At 44.8% G+C, this 22,511-nt stretch overlaps 1 protein-coding gene across 2 annotated transcripts in view; it reads right to left on the bottom strand.

The window, feature by feature from the left end:
• PLCL2 (phospholipase C like 2) overlaps positions 1 to 22,511 on the bottom strand; it is a 104,053-nt gene that overhangs the window by 79,855 nt on the left and 1,687 nt on the right. The window contains exons 1-2 of one of the 2 annotated variants that reach the window (XM_082193314.1): positions 20,011 to 20,578; positions 4,250 to 4,318 (exon numbers count right to left, since the gene is read on the bottom strand). The gene's annotated coding sequence lies outside the window, so the exon portion shown is untranslated. Of the gene's footprint in view, positions 1 to 4,249; positions 4,319 to 20,010; positions 20,579 to 22,511 lie in introns of those variants that run through there. The other variant, XM_082193312.1, reaches the window with a different exon arrangement.

The raw sequence follows: 22,511 nt of genomic DNA on the forward strand, positions 1-22,511 counted from the left end.
ATTTCATCATCTCGCAGGGGGTCGACCTGGCTTGTGTGACGGAGACCTGGGTGCGCGAAGGGGTAACTGTTACCTTACGAGAGATGGCGCCCCCGGGTTTCTCCGTCCTCCACCAGTCACGGACTGTGGGCCGGGGGGGAGGGGTGGCATTATTAATCCGGGAAGACTGTTCTTTCAGGGCTCTACCACCGCCATCGATCCCCGGCATTGAATGTGTTGGCCTAGTGTGGGGCTCCGAGGTGAGCTTGGCTGTCTGGCTGGTGTACCGGCCACCTAGCGCACCAGCAGCCACCCTGTCAGGCCTGCTGGAGGCGGTGGCCGGCTGGGCCTTGGAGTTCCCTAACCTATTGGTATTGGGGGACTTCAACATCCATGCCGATGCCACTCCCTCCTCACAGGCTCTGGACCTGGTGTCTTCCATGGCGACACTAGGGCTCTCCCAGTTTGTTTCGGGCCCCACACATCAAGCAGGCCACACGCTGGATCTGATCTTTGGCGTCGGTATAGATGTGATCCTGTCTCCTTCGATGAAGGTGCCATGGTCGGATCACTATGCTCTGAAAGCCAGGATTGATGTTCCACCCCCACCCTGCTTGGGTGGTGAGCCGATTTGGGCTCGCCCGCGGAGGCTGATGGACCCTGATAGATTCCGTCAAGCCTTGCGGGACCTTTCTCCCCCTGGCGACTCATTGACTGAGCTTGTTGAGGGCTGGAATACCCAGCTCCTGGCAGCCATCAATGAGATCGCACCTAAGCGCCCTCTGCGACCCCGCAGAAACCGGGCTCCCTGGTTTACTGAGGAGCTCCGGAAAATGAAGCGGGACCTCAGACGGCTAGAGCGAGTATGGCGGGGTGCCCGTGACGGAGCCTCAAGAACATCTTATAGGGTTTTTATGAAAACCTACGAGATGGCAGTGAAGGCTGCCAAGAAGTCCTACTTCTCGGCCTCCATTGCATCCGCTAGCTCTCGCCCGGCACAATTATTTAGTATAATTCGGTCTTTAACGTCCCTCGAAGGACAGCCAAATTTAAATAACAATTCGACACATAGCTGTGAGGCATTTGCGAGCTTTTTTGCGGAGAAGGTCCTGTCGCTCCGCCATGACCTCCCTGCCAATTTGGATACAATAAAAGAACTGGAGGCCCCTCGACTGTCCTCGGGTCCAGTATTGGACCACTTTGACCGGATATCCCCAGCCGATGTGGACAGACTCCTCCGAGCTGGAAAGCCCACCACTTGTCCTCTCGACCCGTGCCCGTCTTGGCTGATTAGAGCATGTCCAGACGAGGTGCGGGCCCCCCTGGGGGATATCATCAATTTGTCCCTTGGCACCGGGACATTCCCAGGGGAACTGAAGGAGGCAGTGGTGCGTCCGCTCTTAAAGAAAACATCATTAGATCCCTTAGATCTATCCAATTACCGCCCAGTTTCGAATCTTCCATTCCTGGGCAAGGTGATTGAGAGAGCGGTTGCTGAACAGCTTGGTAGGTTTCTGGATGAAACATCGGCTCTGGATCCATTCCAGTCCGGCTTCCGCGCTGGTCATGGGACCGAGACGGCTCTGGTCGCCCTAACAGATGATCTCCGTAGACAGCTGGATCGAGGCGGGTCGGGGCTGCTGATTCTTCTAGACCTGTCAGCAGCTTTCGACATGGTCGATCACGAACTTTTGGACCACCGCCTCGCCGACGTGGGGATCCAGGGCGCAGTCCTTCAATGGCTGCGCTCGTTTCTCTCTGGTCGGGGACAGAGGGTGGCGCTTGGGGGGGAACTGTCATCCCGCCACTCCTTGGTGTGTGGAGTGCCTCAGGGTGCGATTCTCTCCCCGATGCTTTTTAACATCTTTATGCGCCCCCTCGCCCAGCTTGTCCGGAGTTTTGGGCTGGGCTGCCATCAGTATGCCGATGACACCCAACTCTATTTGTTGATGGATGGCCATCCTGACTCGGCCCCAGACACACTGATCAGATGCTTGGAAGCTGTGGCTGGATGGTTACGTGGGAGCCGGTTGAAGTTAAATCCTTCGAAGACAGAGGTCCTCTGGCTGGGACGGGACGATATGGGATTGAGGGGGCAACTCCCATCTCTTGCGGGGGTGCAATTAGTGCCAGCACCGTCCGTTAAGAGTTTGGGTGTAATCTTCGATACCTCCCTCTCTATGGAGGCGCAGATTGCAGCTATAACAAAGGCGGCATTTTTTCATCTCCGCCAAGCTAAGCAGTTGGCCCCTTACCTCTCTCGCCCTGACCTAGCCACTGTGATCCACGCGACGGTCACCTCCAGACTGGATTATTGTAACTCGCTCTACGTGGGGCTGCCCTTGAGACTGACCCAGAAACTCCAGCGGGTGCAGAATGCCGCAGCGAGACTCCTTACGGGGTCTTCGCTACGGGATCACATTCATCCGGTGCTATACCAGCTGCACTGGCTCCCAGTGGAGTACAGGATCAGGTTTAAGGTGCTGGTTTTAACCTTTAAAGCCCTATACGGCCTAGGACCCTCGTATCTACGGGACCGCCTCTCCTGGTATGCCCCACAGAGGAACTTACGGTCCTCTAATAAAAACATCTTGAAGGTCCCAGGCCACAGAGAGGTTAGGCTGGCCTCAACTAGAGCCAGGGCTTTTTCGGCTGCGGCTCCAACCTGGTGGAACGCTCTGTCACAAGAGACAAGGGCCCTGCAGGACTTGACATCTTTCCGCAGGGCCTGCAAGACAGAGCTGTTCCACCAGGCCTTTGGTTAGGGCACAGCCTGACTCCCTCCTTCAGCAATCTTTACAATATTTTAGTTTATGGTTGCCATTAATTTTGATTTTAATTAATTCTTATGATGTTTTTATATTGTTGCACTTTTTTAGTGTTGTTAGCCGCCCTGAGCCCGGCTTCGGCTGGGGAGGGCGGGATATAAATAAAAATTTATTATTATTATTATTATTACTCAGAAGGGTGGTGGGAATGGGAGATTGGCAGATAGCTGAGATGAGCCTGTTAAAGAACAGAAAGAACATGCTGTGCACCCACTGCTGAAAGACAGCAAGAATCAGGAGTGAAAACTAGGGAGATGAAATGTTAGAAGACAAATGGAAGAGACAAACATTGTCTTAATGGCATTGATGCTCAGCCATGTCAGTCCTCTGATTCAGTAAGTTTCTGTTTCCTATTTCTCCATTTAGAAAAGCACTGTACAATTAAAAATCCTTTGTTGGTGGACACCAATGTATTAAAATAGTCACTAGGCACATTCCACCATACATTACAGTGTACACTAACATTCCAAGGTTACAAGTCTATCCACCTCAATTTAAGCATGTCTACAATTAATTCAGTTGGCTTGACGTCTGATGGAACATGCATAAGATTCAGCAGCATGTCTACTATTGATGGAGTGTCTGTGAGCTGAGTCCAGAGAGTTAAGTCCTTGGCTTGGGTTAGGACTCCCTTTGCTAGTCTACCACAGCAGCAAAACACGGAAGAAAGGAAACAGGCTAAGTAAAACCTGATGTTGCCATCTTAATTATGATACTGGTTTCCCTTGTCCCATAGAGAGAGCCTTGCTACTGTTATTCTGGTCCATCCTAGCCTTGCCTTCCTGGCTTCCTGGTAGATTTTGCTTATTGGTTCAAAATAGGTTTGTAAAATTTATCTCCCCTCTTAAATGCCTCATGGACCCTTTAGGTTTTCAAGGCAAGAAGAAGAAGAAGAAGAAGAAGAAGAAGAAGAAGAGGAGTTTGGATTTGATATCCCACCTTTCACTCCCTTTAAGGAGTCTCAAAGCGGCTAACATTCTCCTTTCCCTTTCTCCCCCACAACAAACACTCTGTGAGGTGAGTGGGGCTGAGAGGCTTCAAAGAAGTGTGACTAGCCCAAGGTCACCCAGCAGCTGCATGTGGAGGAGCGGAGACACAAACCCGGTTCCCCAGATTACGAGACTACCACTCTTACCCACTACACCACACTGGCTCTCACTGGCAAGACCCTGAAAGAGTCCTTGTATTTTTAGGAGTTGCATGGAGAAGGTAATTTTATCTGGTGTGTCTTTTTCTTCTCTTAGTTTAGCTTGTTTAATAATTTCAAATTACACCCAGAATATACTATTAAATGCATTGTAGAAAATGCATTTAAGAAAATGTAGTTAGAAAAATGCACTTACTAACAGCAGAGAAGAGGTCATTTTCATTTAACATTTTTTAAAAAAACAACCAATAACAAAATTAAGAACTAATCAATAACAAAATAACCAGTCAATTACCTAATAAATGCTGCTGGCCCAAAATCAATGGTGTCTCATTGCTTGTACTGTTTGTGTTGTTTCTACATCCTGTTGGTAACAAGGAAAAAAAATAGATATAAAAAGAGAATTCCTGGTTGCATGGCTCCAAGTTTGGGGCAAGTACTCTCTGTGGAGAGAACCCCAGCAGAGATTTAAAATCACAATATGCAGTAAAGTGTGGAAATATAAGCTGCTCAAACCTGAGTTCCAAAATACTCCCCTCTTCAACCAGCATAGCAAAAGACCACACATTTTGTTAGTTTAAAATGGTGTACTTGCAAACTGTCCAAAGGTTGGGTTCATGTGCTTTTCCATACAGCATTCAGAAAACACAGGCTTAGTTACTAGGCTTAGTTACAGTGGTGAAAGTTCCTAAATTATTGGTATAAGATTTCAAGGGAGGCTTGTTAGAACCATGTGGTCTGAACTTGGAAAAACCAGCCCAGACCTCTTTACATGCTAAGCCTATTAGGTAGACTGGGGGAACAATAGTCTTGATTACCTAGTCCCTCCCAAGGTGAGCTAAGCCTGGCAGGGCAGTTCACTCAATGGCATTAACCCTTTCACACATTCCCTTCATGCATTAATCAGATTTAAGCATACTGGTTGTATGAGGCTAGTTATCCCACACATCCAATGTTCTAGAACAGGCATGACCAAACTCAGCCCTCCAGATGTTTTGGGACTACAACTCCCACCATCCCTAGCTAACAGAACCAGTGGTCAGGGATGATGGGAGTTGTAGTCCCAAAACATCTGGAGGGCCGAGTTTGGTCATGCCTGTTCTAGGGAAAATATTTGGTTGTTTTTAGCTTTCCACATGCATAAATATTATTATTCAAACTGTTTTCTGAACAGATTCGGTAGTCCTATATATTAATCTTACAAATATATTAATGTGCACACTTTTTATCAGATATTATAAGAACAATTCATATAAAAATTCCAGACCATTTGAAATGCTAACTATTGGGGATCAATGCAATCATCAAGAAATAGATAAAACTATGCCTAAATTGCTAGTGATAAATCCACAGATTGGGCTGGATTTATTTTTGTGTTGCTTCACAAATTAAATTAAATGGAAGGCTGAAATTAAGTATGGATTTACAGTAACATCTTTAGATCTACAAACCCTTCTGGACAAACAGTCTCTCCCTCATTAGCCTCAAATTAAAATTCTGAATTTAAAAGCTGCAGGAACCCCAAGTTATTAGAATTCTTTGTCATGTAGCCTCTCCAGCAGCGCAGTGAACATGAGTAATGATTTCAGCCATTTTGCCACTTAAAATGCAAGTACAGAACCATCTCCTTGCCACTGCTGATCAGACTGATAACAAAATTTGACTTCTGCATCAGTATAGCACGATAACGGATATTGTAAGAGCTACAGCATTAACATTAAACTTTGGCGGAATGCTCCTAAAGCATGCTGGCCATAAAGAGATTATCCTTTGCAGCAGTTGTTCATGGCAAAAGATGTCTAGCTATAAATCTCTCTGAATATATGCTTAATGAATATGTGATGCCAACAAGCATCAATGAAATAAGTTTGGGAAGCAAGGACATGTTGTAATTGTGATGAGATTTAGTCTTAATGCCTGAGCCTTGTATTCATGCTGCTTCTCCCCTTCCCTAACTCCTCTGGCACAGTTATACTGAGGAGATCAGAAGCATTGACTTCCTTTTCAATGAACTGCAGCTTAGCTTTACAGTGGTGCCCCGCAAGACGAATGCCTCGCAAGACGGAAAACCTGCTAGACGAAAGGGTTTTCCGTTTTTGAGCTGCTTCGCAAGACGAATTTCCCTATACGTCTTGCGAGTGTTCCGATTTTTTTCCGCTCCCCCCCTTTTTCTAAGCCGCTAAGCCACTAATAGCCTTTTAGCAGCTAAGCCGCTAAGCCTTTAATAGCCGCTAAGCCGCTAAACCACTAATAGCGCTAATCTGCTAAGCCGCTAATAGGGTTGCTTCGCAAGACAAAAAAACCGCTAGACGAAGAGACTCGCGGAACAGATTATTTTCGTCTTGCGAGGCACCACTGTACTTCCAGGCCCTAAACTATGGTTAATCTTGACTATGGATCGTTGAAACAAGCAATCTTCCCAAACTACAATTTGCAATTGAACTGGTTTATTAAACCCGTTTTGTCTGGGATTGCACAAATCTAGACTCTCAAGCCATAGTGGACTGCCTCAGAGGGACTCTGGACTTCTCAGAGACAAAGCAAAACCTGTATGAGTTCAACGCAGGGACTCCTGGAGCACCTTGTGGTGCCTCAGCAATCTAAACATCAAAAAAACTGCTGCAAAGTGTCTGCTAAAAGTGAACTGGGAGTCTCTAATCTTATCACATAAGGAAAACACCAGAGTGGGGTGATGGGGGAAAGGACATTAAACATCAGTACAGGGAAAGGGCAAAGTGGGAGCTGACAAGTTATAATCAGAGGGAATGGGTTTACCCAGACAGCAAATCCCTTTAATTCTTTTCTTCAACCAACTTTACAGGTAATGATAGCCTTTGGAACAATTTCTCTAAAGTTTGGCAGGCTTACTGCCCCGGGGCACATATCTCAAGTCTTCAATTTTTAGACTAATTGCCCACAAGCACTAGGAAAACACCCTAAAACTGTGAAGGTTGCCCTTGAGGGTAAACCATTGCAGCTATCATTCTGAAATTTCAATTTGGCCTGTAAATGTCATCCAATTCCACCCCAAAATACTATAAGTTCTAAAAATTCCCCTTTAGGAAAAGGAAATTTGAACTTTAGAAGATTCCCTGCACACACATGCACACACACAATTTGCCTGTAATTTGGCAGGCTTTATTCATTCCAGAAGGGTAGCATACCTGCAGATTTCATCCACTTTTGTCAAAAGGGAAGCAAAGCAAACTTGGGCAGACCCTAAGGCAAATCAGCCATCCTACAAAGCGTTCCTGACTGAGATGGGTTGTTTTTCAAAGCACTGAATTGATGTCCAAACCAAATCTTGAAGTCCTTGTCTTGTGTCTAGCATCAGAACTCAGGTGCCACAATGGTTGTCTAGTGGCACAATCAGCGGCGGAGGAAGCCGCTAGGGCGTCTGGGGCGGTGCACCCAGGGGTGGGGTGAGCCTTCCATATTGGCGGGATGCACCGTGGGGCCTCCAGAGTCTGCCTGCCTCCTCCCACTCAGCCGCCCTACAGCTAGGGGGGGGGGAGGCAGTGGGCAGACCGTTTGGGCAGCGTGGAGCCTGCACACCCAAGCCACTGCATCTTTCCCAGGAGAGATGTGTGGCTCGAGTGCGCTGCAGACCCCGCGGTGAGCGCCGCCCGTCATTTTGTCACCCCCCCCCAGTGGTGACTCCCAGGGTGACCCGCACCCCTGGTCCTCCACCCCTGGCCACAATATCCAATCATAAACAGGATGCATTTGCCATACAGTCTGTGTACTGTTTTTGATAAGAGGGGGAACAATTGTTCAAGCACAGCCTTATCATAATCATCATCAAATGTTAGGATTCTGCATATTTGTACTTGTGATGATGATGGTTATAAATTAACTTCCTGCTAATTTTTTTGAGCAGAAGTAATAAAAAAACCACACCCCAGAGAATCAACTCTTGAGCCACATGCACTTAAACTGAAACACATATGTTTTCCTGAAAAGATGAGGATAACAAATCTGTTCTAGGTTGACTTATTAAATAGATACAGATTTTTGTCTCATTCCCTGTTTGAAATCTCTAAGACCAGCAAGGTCGCAAGGGATACACACACACACACACACACACACACACACACACACACTTACAGCTGAGAGCGAGAAACTGAGAGACAGAAAAAGTAATTTTCTTCACATAAATGTTAATAAATTATAAGTTATGTATCAGACTTTGAAGCTATATACCAGATTCTATCTTCAGACCCTCTGAAGATTAATTCTGAGCAATGCCTAGGTTACACAGTGCAGTATTGAAAAGGCAAGCATTCATAAAGTCATGAGATAGATCCCTGCAATAATTAGATTTGCTTTAAAACTTCATACATACAGTGCTAACCTGAAGGCAATAACAGGGGTTTGTCTACTTTTGAAACAGGGATGGAAGAGCAGTGGTCCTTGGGGCATTATAGGGCTCCAACTCCCATCAGCCCCATCCAGCAGGGTCCATGATTAGGGTGATATGAGTTGTTGCAACGGAACGACGGAAACCAGAGCACACAGAAATGCTGTTTACCTTCCCACCGCAGCTGTACCTATTTATCTACTTGCACTGGTGTGCTTTCGAACTGCTAGGGTGGCAGGAGCTGGGACAGAGCAACGAGAACTCAACCCATCGTACAGATTCAAACCGTCAACCTTCCAATTGGCAAGCCCAAGAGGCTCAGTGGTTTAGACCACAGCGCCACCCGCATACTGTGGTATGGCTGCAGGAAACCCCAAGGTAATATGACACGCAATGGTGTGGTTCTAAACAGTATGTAGCTGACTGCAGCTGCACGGTGTAGCAGGAAAGTGCCATCTTCCCCCCACCCTCCCCCTGACAGGTTTCTCTGCCTAGAGATGCTGGTGGAGAAGCTTCATCTTCTAAAGCAGACATTTCCAAACTTTTCCAGTTGGTGACACACTTTTTAGACATGCATCATTTCACAACAAAGTAATTCAATTTTACTAGCAAGCCGGAAATTAAACTAACTCCTTTCCAGCCCCAGAAGCAGCATGGGGAGCATTCACATGACACACCTACACAATGTAGCTGACAAACTAATGGGTTGTGTCGCAACACACAGTTTGGAAAGTTTTGTTCTAAAACTACACTGAAGGGGAGGACAAGGTGGCAGGAAATGGAGCTTTCTATCCCTGAATTTGTAAATAGACAATAAGCTAGGTTGAGCTGGGTAATTTGAAGGAAGATACCTGAAGTCATCATGACTTACACGCATATTCCAATACTGAACCTTTCTAGGAATTAAAGTACCATTGATAGGCTAGTCATTGTTTTGCATACGGGTCTTATTTGCATACAGGCATTATTTGCATGGTTGCCACTAAAACCTAAGTCACAACTCCCATTATCCCTAGCTAACAGGACCAGTGGTCAGGGATGATGGGAGTCGTAGTTACAAAACATTTGGAGGGCTGAGTTTTCCTATGCCTGAGTTTAGATCTCTGGATCCTAATATTGTATGACTATTTCATGTTCTTCAGCTAAGGAACCCAATCTCATTATTTCTGCAGATGCAACCTTATGAAACAAATTATCGCCATTATAATTTACATATCTGAAAACACTGAACCTATTTGTAAATTGTTCAGAGGAAGAGTCCTAATTTGATATCTTACATCCCTGGTTCAAATACCATTTTCATTTGGTCAGGAGATACAGTGTCACTATTTGAATATAAGTTGCTCCAGTCAAAAGTTAACAATCATCACAGTGGTTCTTAGAAAAATTGTTTTGAGAATTCTTGATTCATGGATACATCTATAGCACATACCTCCATGTTTCTTCTTGCCCAGCCTCCTAAAGGAAGATGGAAATCTGACACATATTCATTTCAGTTGTACAGTTTCTCCATTCTGATGTTAGCAATTATCTTGCCAGTCTGAAAGCTGATGACATGCTATACTCCAATGGGAGTAAGTGATAAGGATCACAAAGGAATTAGTATCAGTCTGATATGTGGCATACAAGTTACATCATTCTATTTTAGTCAAATGGCTTCTGAAGTATTATATGAAAAGAAAATGAGACAGGACTGATTAAGCCTAGTATAAAACACTTTGAGATGCCTGCCTTTGCCCAACCATAAACATAGATTATGATTTCCTCTTAAGGACAGATCTTGATGCTACAGTATTAGCATTAAAGGTAATTGGGAGGGGGCATAAAGCTATAGGCTAGTTGGCCCAATGTCTGTTTTGGGAAAATTCATGGAAATTAAAGCAATCTTCTGGAGTTCTCCAAGAGATTGTAAGGACATAAGGACAGCCTGGTGGATCAACCCAATGGCCCGTCAAGTTCCGCATCCTTTCTCATGGTGGCCAACAAGATGTCTGTGGGAAACCCACAAGCAGGAACTGAGTGCAGGAGCCCTCCCTCACTGTGGTTTGTTCCAACTCTTTCTGGCTCTGCTTCAGTCTCCACACCAGGTGCTGGTCATGGATACTAGATGCTCTGCCACTATGGCCGAAAATGGGAGTGGCCAGGAACACTTGGGCTAGAACCAGAGAGACCTTCAGCCTTGTGCAATGCTGCCTTGTGAATTGGCGTTGTATTAAATAGCCTGCATTGAGGTCTATAAAGGTAAAGGTAAAGGGACCCCTGACAATTAAGTCCAGTTGCGAACAACTCCGGGGTTGCAGTGCTCATCTCGCTTTACAGGCCGAGGGAACCAGCGTTTGTCCGCTTCTGCAGGCAGTTTTTCTGGGTCATGTGGCCAGCAGAGAAAAGCCGTTTGCCTTCCCGCCAGAGCGGTATCTATTTATCTACTTGCACTGCATGCTTTCAAACTGCTAGGTTGGCAGGAGCTGGGACCAAACAACGGGAGCTCACTCCATCACAGGGATTCGAACCGCCGACCTTTCGATCAGCAAGTCCAAGCGGCACACTGGTTTAACCCACAGTGCCACCCGCGCCCCATTGAGTTCTATAGGGCAAAATAAATAGGCCATAATTTGTAAAGTTGTTGAGGGAACATTTTCCCTCATCTCTACACTGGGTTTGCCAGAGGCAGGAGACAAGCTTTAGTATTCTTTCCAATTTACATTCCTTGACGTATTTACATATTTATTTATTTATATTTATAAATATTCACATATTTATTTTTATAGAAACTGGCATTTGGGAATGATGTTGTGGAGAAGGATCCCTTTACTACCACTTGCTCTAAGATGATCAGTTCAAAAGTATATGAATCTACTATTTTTCAAATGCAAGCCTGCAAACTCAGTGTTCCTCAAGAAATCTGGGACACTACAAGGAGGATTGCAGAAGATCTTAACTAGGGTGGCCATATGTCTGGAATTTCCCAGACACAGCCAGGATTCAGCCATTGGAAACAGTGTCCGGGAAGAAAGCGCTGCAATGTCCGGGAAAATCTGGACATATAGCAACCCAGGTTGGAAGAGTAGATTTTGGCGGGATTTTCACTTTTTGAAATATGGCAACCCTATCTTAACAGCAGATCCTGAAACAAAAGCCAACAATGAAAACCTTAATCAGCTCCTCCATCTACAACCAGCCATTTTTTTGTTCATTTGTTTGAATAACAACTGTGACTGAATCTGGCCAAAACAGCTCATGTGGATGCCTCCTCAAATAAGTGTGTTTTGAACATATGTGGAGGCTAAAAAGACAGCCTGACAAATAGAGGAAGGGGCTGTTTTATGCATAGGGAGCATAAAATTCATGAATGGGGAATGGAAATAAATAAAGTCCACTGAAGAGGAATCTGAGAACAGCAGAAGGAAGAAAAAGGAGAAAGGGTACACTGGTCTGTTGGAATACGCCTACTTTATATCAGTGGCTTGGTGCAGGTACGATTCCCCAAACTCTTCCCATTTCCACTTGAGGTTCACACACTCCCTGCCACTTGATTTCAGCATCTCACTCCTTTTCAGCACTAATGGTTAGCAGCTGTTGCCTCAACCTGAATGCTAACCACAGATAGTGCTCCAGTTTAAAGCTAAGTACCCTGAGTTTTCAACTCATTGCATCTGTAATGCTCACCACAGTTAGCACTGAAAGGGAAAAGGAGGAATTTCAGCAAGTGAGGTTAGAAGCAGCACACAAGCCAGAGGGGGAAGGAGGAGTATTCAGATTCTAGATTGAGAAACATTCTGTCTATAATGAGTCAATGAGATGTAGGGAGGAACAGAGAGGAAATGAAAAATACCTACTATTAACAGAAGAGATTTAGACACAAGGATTAAGGTTTCCTGTGCAACAAAATCATTTCCCAATACTGTGTACAGAGCACTGCATGCTCCTAATGGCACTCAAATGTATCAGCCAAAACAGAGAAGCCAAGGAAGGAGAACACTGAATACATGAATTGTGTGGACTTATTTTAGCCAGATGGTGTGTCCTCCTGTGAAGCCCAGTGTCCTTGGGATCAGAAGCTCAGGCCTTGTCTTTCTGTTTATATTTTGTAAATATTCCTAAGCCTGCTGTAAACAGTGTACAGTAGTCACACATTTATCTGTTGTCTAAGGAGCAAGTACATAACAGAAGGGGACTGAAAGCATGCTGCTTATCAAAGCAGTAGAACTTTTCAATGTCGATAAGAATTTTTTGTTCCTCATCAAGGGCATTAGTATCCTTGGGAATACTCAAAAAGAGAAACAAAGGAATTTCTTGTAATGGTAAATAACCAAACTCCAAATAAATCCTTTGTTTGTCACCACTGAAACCCTAATTATAGGTGCAAGCAGTGCTTCCCCCCCAAAAAAAATGTTTAGGGGTACTCTCATTTTCCCACACATATTGAAATACTGCCCTTCAATGAGACCAAACTTTGATTCATAAAATGTTTAGGGGTATGCGTACCCCTGCCCCTGTACCACTGGGTGCAGGTATTCTTTCGCTATCAGTCATAATTATTATTATGATGATTATTATTATTTTGCCATACCAGGAGTTATCAAACTACAATGGAAGGCCTCTAGCTCAATGGTAGAATATTGCTTTGCATGCAGAAGGTTCCTGGTTGAATCTCTGTCATCTCCAAATAGGGCTCCCCCATCTAAAATCCTGGGGAGCTGCTACCAGTCAGTGTGGACAATTCTGAACTAGATGGACGAAGGGACTCACTCAGTATAAGACAGTGTTCCTACACATGGTAATGAAGATTTGCACACAACTACACACGTTGTGTGTAGTCATCTATTTTGTTTTGAATTTGTTTCTCTCCTGGAGTGCACCTTGCGCAGAATAAATGGTTAATCCAAATTGCTCAATCTTTGAGCAGTGTGAGATTCCAGGTATTTTCCTAGGATTCGGTTTCCTTGGAATGAGGGACAGCGGAGATTGTGGTCTTTATGCTATATGGCTTAAGGTAAAGGGACCCCTGACCATTCGGTCCAGTCGCGACCGACTCTAGGGTTGCGGCACTCATCTCGCTTTATTGGCCGAGGGAGCCGGCGTACAGCTTCTGGGTCATGTGGCCAGCATGACTAAGCCGCTTCTGGCAAACCAGAGCAGCGCACGGAAACGGTATTTACCTTCCCGCTGGAGGGGGAACCTATTTATCTACTTGCACTTTGACGTGCTTTTGAACTGCTAGGTTGGCAGGAGCAGGGACTGAGCAACGGGAGCTCACCCTGTTGCGGGGATTTGAACTGCTGACCTTCTGATCAGCAAGTCCTAGGCTCTGTGGTTTAACCCACAGCGCCACCTGTGTCCACCCATTTACTTGCACATATATACAACCTGAGACTATGATGGCAGGGGGAGGACTTACAGCATTAAAACACCAGAAGGTCTTGCTTCTCCCATCCTCAGAGCCTTGGATTCAAGCAGAAATCAAGCATGGCTCTCACTCTCTGGCTTTCTGCCTGCTTCTAGCCCAGCTCACATAATTTTAGCCATTGTCCTTCTAACTAACAGTCAGGTGAGGGAAGCAGGACCTGCCCATTGCCCTCTGGCACAAAGCCACACTTTGGCCCATTAACTAGCCTGGCTAGTTCAACAACTGAATCCATTAGATTTTAGCCCTTGCTGGATCCAGGAGCCAGGCATCATGCAGACTAACACCCCCCCCCCAAATGTACAGCAATATTTTAAAATATGCTATGTTCAAAGAAGCCATTGTGCTACTCTGCTTTCCCCCTTTTGCTCTGATGCAGTTTTCTGCTTTTACCTCAGCCAAGGAATATTATTAAAGGATTTCAAGGTGATATGTTCTCCTTAGTCACCAGCCTAGCAAAATCTGAACATATTACAAAGGGAATCACAGCTACTCCACTTGAGGGTGAAATGTACTAAGTAATAGGAAGACATTGTCTGCTGTTCATCCTACAAGCCTCAGTGCTAATAAAAATTGTGTTTGGCGGGGCTTGTGTCCTTTTGCAGTGCAAGCACAACTACATTTTGTACAATCAAAAATGACAAAAGGGACTATGAGACATCTCAAGTCCCCACGCTTAAGAGCCACAAGATGACAGCTGATGCAACTAAGGCTGCAATCCAACGTATATCCCATTGAACAAACTACTTCTAAGTACAGATGGATAAGACTACACCGGACATCTCCTTCCTGAACCTTGCCATCACCACCGTTGAAACTTTTCCTATTCCAGCAGCCATGATGGCATTTTTCACTCTGCAAGAGCTCCTCCCAGCAGCTTGTTCCTCTGGCCTTATTTCTCTTTCTATCCCCCTTCCCTTCCCACAGCTTTATCCACAATCTCCAGGGATATGTGAGTCTAGCAGACTGTCTGCCAGCAACACCTCGTCTTGCTCCTCTGGTAGCTGATTCCACAATATGTTTTGGAGAGGGAAAGGGGAGTGATGATCGCAGGGAGCTGCTTATCATCAAATCAGGCTGTTGATTAATCTAGTCATATTGTCTATAGTGACTGAGGGCTGTTCTCTAGGGTTTCAGTCACAGTGCCAGGGACTGAAGCAGGAAACTTTTCAGGCACCACTGAGCTAAGCATGATGCTCTTGCAACACATATGTATACAATAGCAGCTTCTTTTATTCTGTTTTTTATTCATTTTATTCCACTGCCCAAAATACAGATTTGGTTCACTAGGCATCTCATGCAGCTAATATTTTCTCTGGAGGAAACTCTGGAAGCAGCTATTTGGAGTCAAGGAATTGGCATTCTATGCTGCTAAGATTAAAGAAGTCAAGACAAAGAAAAAAACAAAATGTATTTTTTATCCCCATCGAGGTAAAAATGACAGTAAATTTATATCAGAAAGGACATTTTTCCGCTTATGTAACAACTTGCTCTTTGCTCAGGCCAATGCTAATTTGAGGCATCTGTAATGTGTTATCTGAAATGTGCACTGGAAATATATGAAAATCAGCAGAACAGCAATGTATCATTGCTCACAATTTTAAGCAGGGTCATCAATACAGCCAAGAGGCACTTGGATGATAATACTACAGTATTATCTTATTGATCGCCCTCAACTCTTAAATGCAAGATGTAGGGTTGTGAACAGGCTTCTGTTTTTGCCCCCCCATCCCCCTTACCCTTTGTGCGCATGCTACTCAGCTGAGCATATTCAAAGCCATTCATTTCCATGTTGGAAATTATGTAAAGTAGTAAACATGCAGAATCACTTTTCTGTGGTTATATGGAAATGGCACCCATGATTGTTATTGGTTGTGGAAATACTCTCTAATGAACTATACAGGTACTAATATTGCTACTTTGGTAAACTCTCTGAATAGAGATGACTGTACCATTGGTTTATTAATATGCTATTTGAAAGGGAGCATCAATGCGCAGATGCAGTCAATCATTCAGGGTGCGTGTGCGGCAATTTCTCCTCTGCTGGAGCTCACACAAGATCCTCTCTAGCATAGATATTGGGAAGCCTTTCGTGAACAATGTGAGGAAGATTTTAGAAGATACAGCTGAGCTGCAGTCTGTAACAATACTAAAACAGATATTGCATTATTTTTTTAAGATGTCTCTTTCATGATCTGGCAACATCTCATTCCTTCTGCACATTAGAAAAAGATTCAGGAGCACCAGTAGAAGATTAGTCATGAATGATGCTGCCAAGAATAATGGAGAGACAGCCAGGAAACACCAGGAGCACAGGCTAGATCATCAGTGTTCAAATTATTCCTGCCTCCCAGTATAACTAGCCTGTGGTTTCCAATAGCTATATTTCAATATAGTTTCACCTCATTATAGTTTACAGCCAGTGTTGTATGCGCCTGTTCCAAGATCAATAGGGCTAATCTACAGTGGAGCATAGGGACGCGGGTGGCGCTGTGGGTAAAAGCCTCAGCGCCTAGGGCTTGCCGATCGAAAGGTCGGCGGTTCGAATCCCCGCGGCGGGGTGCGCTCCCGCTGCTCGGTCCCAGCGCCTGCCAACCTAGCAGTTCGAAAGCACCCCCGGGTGCAAGTAGATAAATAGGTACCACTTACCAGCGGGAAGGTAAACGGCGTTCCGTGTGCTGCGCTGGCTCGCCAGATGCAGCTTTGTCACGCTGGCCACGTGACCCGGAAGTGTCTCCGGACAGCGCTGGCCCCCGGCCTATAGATGTGAGATGGGCGCACAAACCCCAGAGTCTGTCAAGACTGGCCCGCTCGGGCAGGGGTACCTTTACCTTTACCTTACAGTGGAGCTTAATGTGGGTTTGAAACTGCTTCTATCACTATTTGGTGTTTTTCACTGTCCACATGACATTCTCCTGATCCAAGTGGCAATCCTCACCTTCCCACTGGTAAATTAGGATTCTCCTGATTTGTGGATAATCTGATAAGGAAAGAAAATCCAGTATAAACTGGCATGTTACCTGACGGCGGAGGTACTGAAGCGCACTGTATAGGTGAGTTGTTGTTTTTTTTGTGTGTGATGACGTTTTTCAGTTTTTCACTGAGAAACATTTCTTCTTAAATTGCTTGTAAGAAGTCAAATGTGTTTAACAGCTCTCGGTGTTACAAAAAATGTGATCAAATCACTTGGTAGTATTTAACGCTGTTGATTTGCCACAGATAGAAGTTGCCTGTGCTCAGATGTTTCTAATCTTTCCATCAAATGCTTCTAGAGAGTGTGAACTTTGTGTAAACGAAAGTGAAGGAATTGCAAAACCAACCTAACCTAAATAGGCTAAGGCTCAAACTATAAATAGGAATCACTGGGCGAACAAAGAACTTAATCTGAAAGTCACACAATAAGAGCAATAATATTGGCTCAGGTCAACTGGGGGCATGAATCTGTTTAAAATCACCTTGCCAACAAAGGTCCGCATAGTTAAAGCTATGGTTTTCCCAGTAGTGATGTATGGAAGTGAAAGCTGGACCATAAAGAAGGCTGTTCGCCGAAGAATTGATGCTTTAATTATGGTACTGGAGGAGACTCTTGAGAGTCCCATGGACTGCAAGAAGATCAAACCTATCCATTCTTAAGGAAATCAGCCCTGAGTGCTCACTGGAAGGGTAGATCGTGAAGCTGAGGCTCCAGTACTTTGGCCACCTCATGAGAAGAGAAGACTCCCTGGAAAAGACCCTGATGTTGGGAAAGATGGAGGGCACAAGGAGAAGGGGACGACAGAGGACGAGATGGTTGGACAGTGTTCTCGAAGCTACCAGAATGAGTTTGACCAAACTGCGGGAGGCAGTGGAAGACAGAAGTGCCTGGCGTGCTCTGGTCCATGGGGTCACGAAGAGTCGGACACGACTAAACCACTAAACAACAACAACAACAAAGCATGATACAGATGTTCACAATGTAAATATGAACGTGCATTATGCTTGGATGTTTCCATGATTATTTCCCCACCTATGCTGTACTAGTAGAGACTGTTTGCACTAGCGGAGTCTGTCAGTAATGTAATTCTGTAATTTAGCAAAAAGAAACATCAGCTCTTTCTTTAGCACAGTAGGCTATGATGGCTCTTCTATCAATTTCCATCTAGTTCTTTTCTGAAATCCTCATTAGGGCTGTTACTGGCACTTTGATTCTGTTTTCCTGTTCTTTCCCTTTGGCTCAGTGCCAATGTTATATTCCCTGCTATTCAGATGTTCTGTTTGATTACACCTGGCCGAGTAGTACTAACTGCTTGTCCCAATCTCTGATCCTTGAGATCAATCCATTACGTGCTGACCATGCAAGAACCCAAATACTTGAGGAGACCCTAAGCGTAGCTATGTTTGTTGAGTCAATATTGAAAGAGAGGAGAATTCTTTTGTTTAAAACATAGACATCAGTTGGAGCCCTTGCGGAGCAGAACAGTAAATATCAAGAATGTTTAACCAGATGTGAGAGAAGAAGCACAGTAACAACTTTCAAAACTAATACAATCAGAAACCATTTTCACAACTGGAAATTTAGGCACAACTTTTCTATCCGCTTTCCTGTTTTATCGTCATCGAAAGTAGTCATAAATAATAAAACACATCAAAAAGTACACAACCAAACTAAAGAACTTCCACATAAATAATATCTAAAAAAATAATCACAAAAAATTTAGTATCAATAACAGCAACACAACCCCCTAAACCAGTGCTTTCCAAACTGTGTGTCGCGACACGTTACTCTGTTGGCTGCAGTGTGTAGGTGTGTTGCACAAACGCTTCCCACGCTCCTCCCGGGGCCCGAAAGGGGTTAGTTTAATCTCTGGTTTGCTGGCAAAACTGAATTACTGTGTCGTGAAATGCTGCATGTCTAAAAGGTGTGTCACCAACATAAAAAGTTTGGAAAGCTCTGCCCAAACAATACCCCAGCCCAATATCTGTTCAACAACTTCAACTTTTGTAGCGGGAGTCAGTCAGTCCTGACCTCCCAAGCCAGATGTCAAAAAGACCAACAAAACAAGGGGCTGGTCTTCCAGGACTCACAGCCAAGAATGGCTGGCTATGTTTGACTGAATTTGAATTACTTAAGGCTGTAGCCCTATTTAGCCATGCTGACAAGCCCCAGTCCTCTTCTCAGCATATCATGGTCTCCGTCTTTACAGCTGTCCTTAGGTTAAAGCAGGGAATCTCTTGTACTTGTGGAGGCTCCATCCCACTCCCTGCCCTGGTGATTATGTAGAGTTCGCCATCGTGCATACATAATATATAATAATATAATTTATTATATATTTATTATTATTTTGCCAAATGCATAAAGCTGAATGTTAAATGTGCTTAAGTTGCAGGCTTACTGTATGTGCACAATAAAGAGTTCTACAGTAGTTGTGTTTTGTTATAAGTAGGATTGCTATGCCCCAACACAGAGACTGCCACTTTTAAGAGCTCAGACAGGTACCAATATTGTTTCCAAAGGTCTCTGCAGTCCTCACCCAATCTACTACACTGCCTGCTGCAGTCACCATGCCTATAAGTGTGGCTCACAATGTGCAGCTTGATGGCGTTTTCCTCAACGTGAAAATGGTGAAAGTTAGCTGCCAATAATATTGTTAGCTTTGGATAATTGACTTTATAGCAATTAATGCTTTAGAGCAGCCTTCCCCCAAGCTGGAGTTCTCCAGATTGTGGACTCTGGGCGGCTTCCATAGAAACCAAAAAACCACTAAAATATCATACATTAAAAACTTCCCAGAAAACTGGTTTAAAGGGAGAAAAAGAGGTAAAGTGGAAGTAGGGGGTTGGGAAATGTTATCTGTATAAACCAATACACTTTTCAATAGTAAGTTATTAACAAAACAAAACAAAATGGAGGAAGAGAAAGGCTGTTGCATACTGTTGTAAACCACATCCATAGGATTATCCAACACATGGGCACCAGAATGCAATGAACACACAACGGCAAGGTGTGAAATTAAAGGCCTCTGTGGCACTTGTCCCCAATCAACTTCTGGTGTGTACACACATTAACCAGAAGTTTAAGACTGCTGAAGACCAAGGAGCCACATTTTGGTCAAAGGATGCCTCTTCTCTCAGAGCTGTGTGGGTCAAAAGCTGGAGGAAGAGAGCCTTGGGTGGGGGACCTCAGGCTTTGCCTCGCTGTCTGTAGGAACTCACCCCAGACCACATCCATCAATAGCCCGGCTCCACATATTGCTTGAGTGCTTTTGCCTGGCAGGAATTTGTCCTTGAAACTGCAATGGTGTTTCTTGCTTACCTGGTCAGAGGATGGAGATCTAGGTGTAGAAATCTCCAGCTTTGTTCGGCTGGAATGTAGCCCACTGTAGAAAGGTATGAGTCACACCTGTTGCTCCACCTACCACTAGCTTGCAGTCCTTGGAAGTTTGCCCATGAAGGAATGCAGCCTTGAGGCTCAACAAGGTTCCCCGCCCCTACTTTAACAGAAGGCACGACTGACCAAGCCTGCTAATATTCCTCAGAACCTGACACAGGATTGCTCCTCCTAAAGAGACACCCTCAGTCTGTTTCCTCAGGATTCAGCAGAATCTCACTTCTGTCTATATTTGTTTACTTTGTTCTGCTGAGTAATCACCCACAAAGGCATATGGGTGATTTTCGGCCACCACTTCTTTAAAAAGTTCAACACCGGCGGCCAGTTTTGCTTCCAAGCATAGTCCAAAGTGCTGATTTTAACCTTTAAAGATCTAACTGGATTGGGACCATGATCCCTGAAGGCACTACTCCCTAACAAACGTAACATAAATTAAGTCCTTCAGAATGAGGCCTCTCTCTCTGTGCCCTCCTGATCCTTACATATTTGTAGGGTGCCTTCCAGAGAGAATGTTTGCTGTGTTTAGAATCCCCTCTCCAGATAGCTTTGCCTAACTTCGTCATTAACATCTTGTTCACCTGTGCTTTTCACACTGTGTGGTTTTACTCCTGCTGTTACTAATTTATTGATTTCGGGCAGCTTTTTTTAGATGGTATTTGCACTGCTAATTTTCATTTCTATCAGCCACCTTGAGCACTATTTTTAGAGGAAAGGCAGGATAGAAATGTCCTAAATAAATCAATCAATATCTGGCACATAGTTCATCTCTTAGTTCCTTTTCTGCACTAATCACCATAGTGTACTTGGCTGCCTAGATAACAGATTAGTTTCTATATTTTTCCCTTCCATACAACGAAGCATTACACCAGGAGTAGTAAACATGGGGCCCTCCAGATGTTGTGGACTACAACTCCTATCATCCCCAGCCAGCATGGCGAATGGTCAGGGATGGGAGTTCTAGTCCACAACATCTGGTGGCAACTAGATTGGCTACCCTTAAAATACTTCAATTTCTCACCGACTCCACATCCTTAAAATAACAGTTTTTATTAAGTGTTACTGGGTTAACACTTAGTCCTGTTTTACGAATTCCCAATGGCAACAAATTTATGCCTAATGCAAATGGTGACAAAAAGTGGTTCAGGCTTCTGTAAGTGTCCTGTTTCCCTACCCTCAGTTATAGTAATACAGTGGTTTGCAACCTAAGGCCCATGGGCCTGTAGCAGCCCACGAGGCTTATCTAACAGACTCATGGAGCATCCTGCCACCTGCTTTACCAACACGGCATGGGGACTGACATCCGAGTTGATGGTACCAGTGCGCATGCGCACGGGTGCTCCTCCAACCCGGATGTGCGCCAGAAATAGCATGTGCACACGCGTGTGGGACGGAGAAGCGCCCATGAGCATGTGCACACACTATTTCCAGCACACTTCCAGGTCGCAGGAGCACGGGAAATAGCGTGCGCACGCGCACGGGCGCTCCTCTGACCTGGAAGAGCTCGCGTGTGCACATGTTCTGGCCCATCCTCCGAGGACGAAGCGTCAACCGGCCCATCCTCTGATAAGGTTGCCGACCTCTGTATTAATGCCTTCAGCTTGGGTGGAGGAAGAGGACTTCAGTCATGAACATGTCACAAGGGGAAAGGGTTAAATATGCCCTTTCCCTGTTGCTATCCTCAATAAATTCACAGCCCTACTCAATAGCTGCTTTGAAGCTTTAGAAAAGGCATTCAAGGATCTAAACCCAGATCACCTGCCTAATGGGAAATCTGGCACTCACACAATAGGAAGGAGACTAGTTAGACCAGTCTCCTGAAGCGGCAAAGTCCAGCATCAATCATATTGGCCTTATCTGCGCATCAGGGTACACTATTGTTAATTGCTCTTTTTTGGTCTGTTCTGCTCCACTCCACTACCAGTGAGAGCAAATAAACTACATTCACTGTGGGTTCTCAGCAAGTTATGCTCTGCAGCTAAGATTATTTCTTAGCGTACTGATGATGGCATATTGGAGCAAAATGTGCTACATTCCCTGGTTCATGGAACGTGAAACCAGGGGTTGTTGTCTTACGCCCAATCCTCAGCATTTCCTCCCATATCCTCCTGACAAAGTATTTACCTTGTACGATGTGAAAGGTTCTGGGCGTGGGAGCTTCCTTTGGAATAGTGGAGAAGAGTGAAGAAGAATTTCCAGTTACCTAGCAACTGTTTATCCAGTGTGTTCTAGTTGTTATGCAAATGGAATGCCACTTAAGAATTACTGTAAATTAAATGGCATTTTTAATTATTCTCATTATTAACCACAACAGAAATGGGGGTGGGGGGGGAGAGTGGTGTCTTTTCAAGTAATCTAAACTTAAGAGATCTAAGAAGTACCTTAGATGTCGGATGAGGGGCACTAAGTGCTACCAGTTACACAACTTC

Source organism: Podarcis vaucheri (assembly GCF_965113315.1).
Source record: "Podarcis vaucheri genome assembly, chromosome: 12".
NCBI classification, from domain to species: domain Eukaryota; kingdom Metazoa; phylum Chordata; class Lepidosauria; order Squamata; family Lacertidae; genus Podarcis; species Podarcis vaucheri.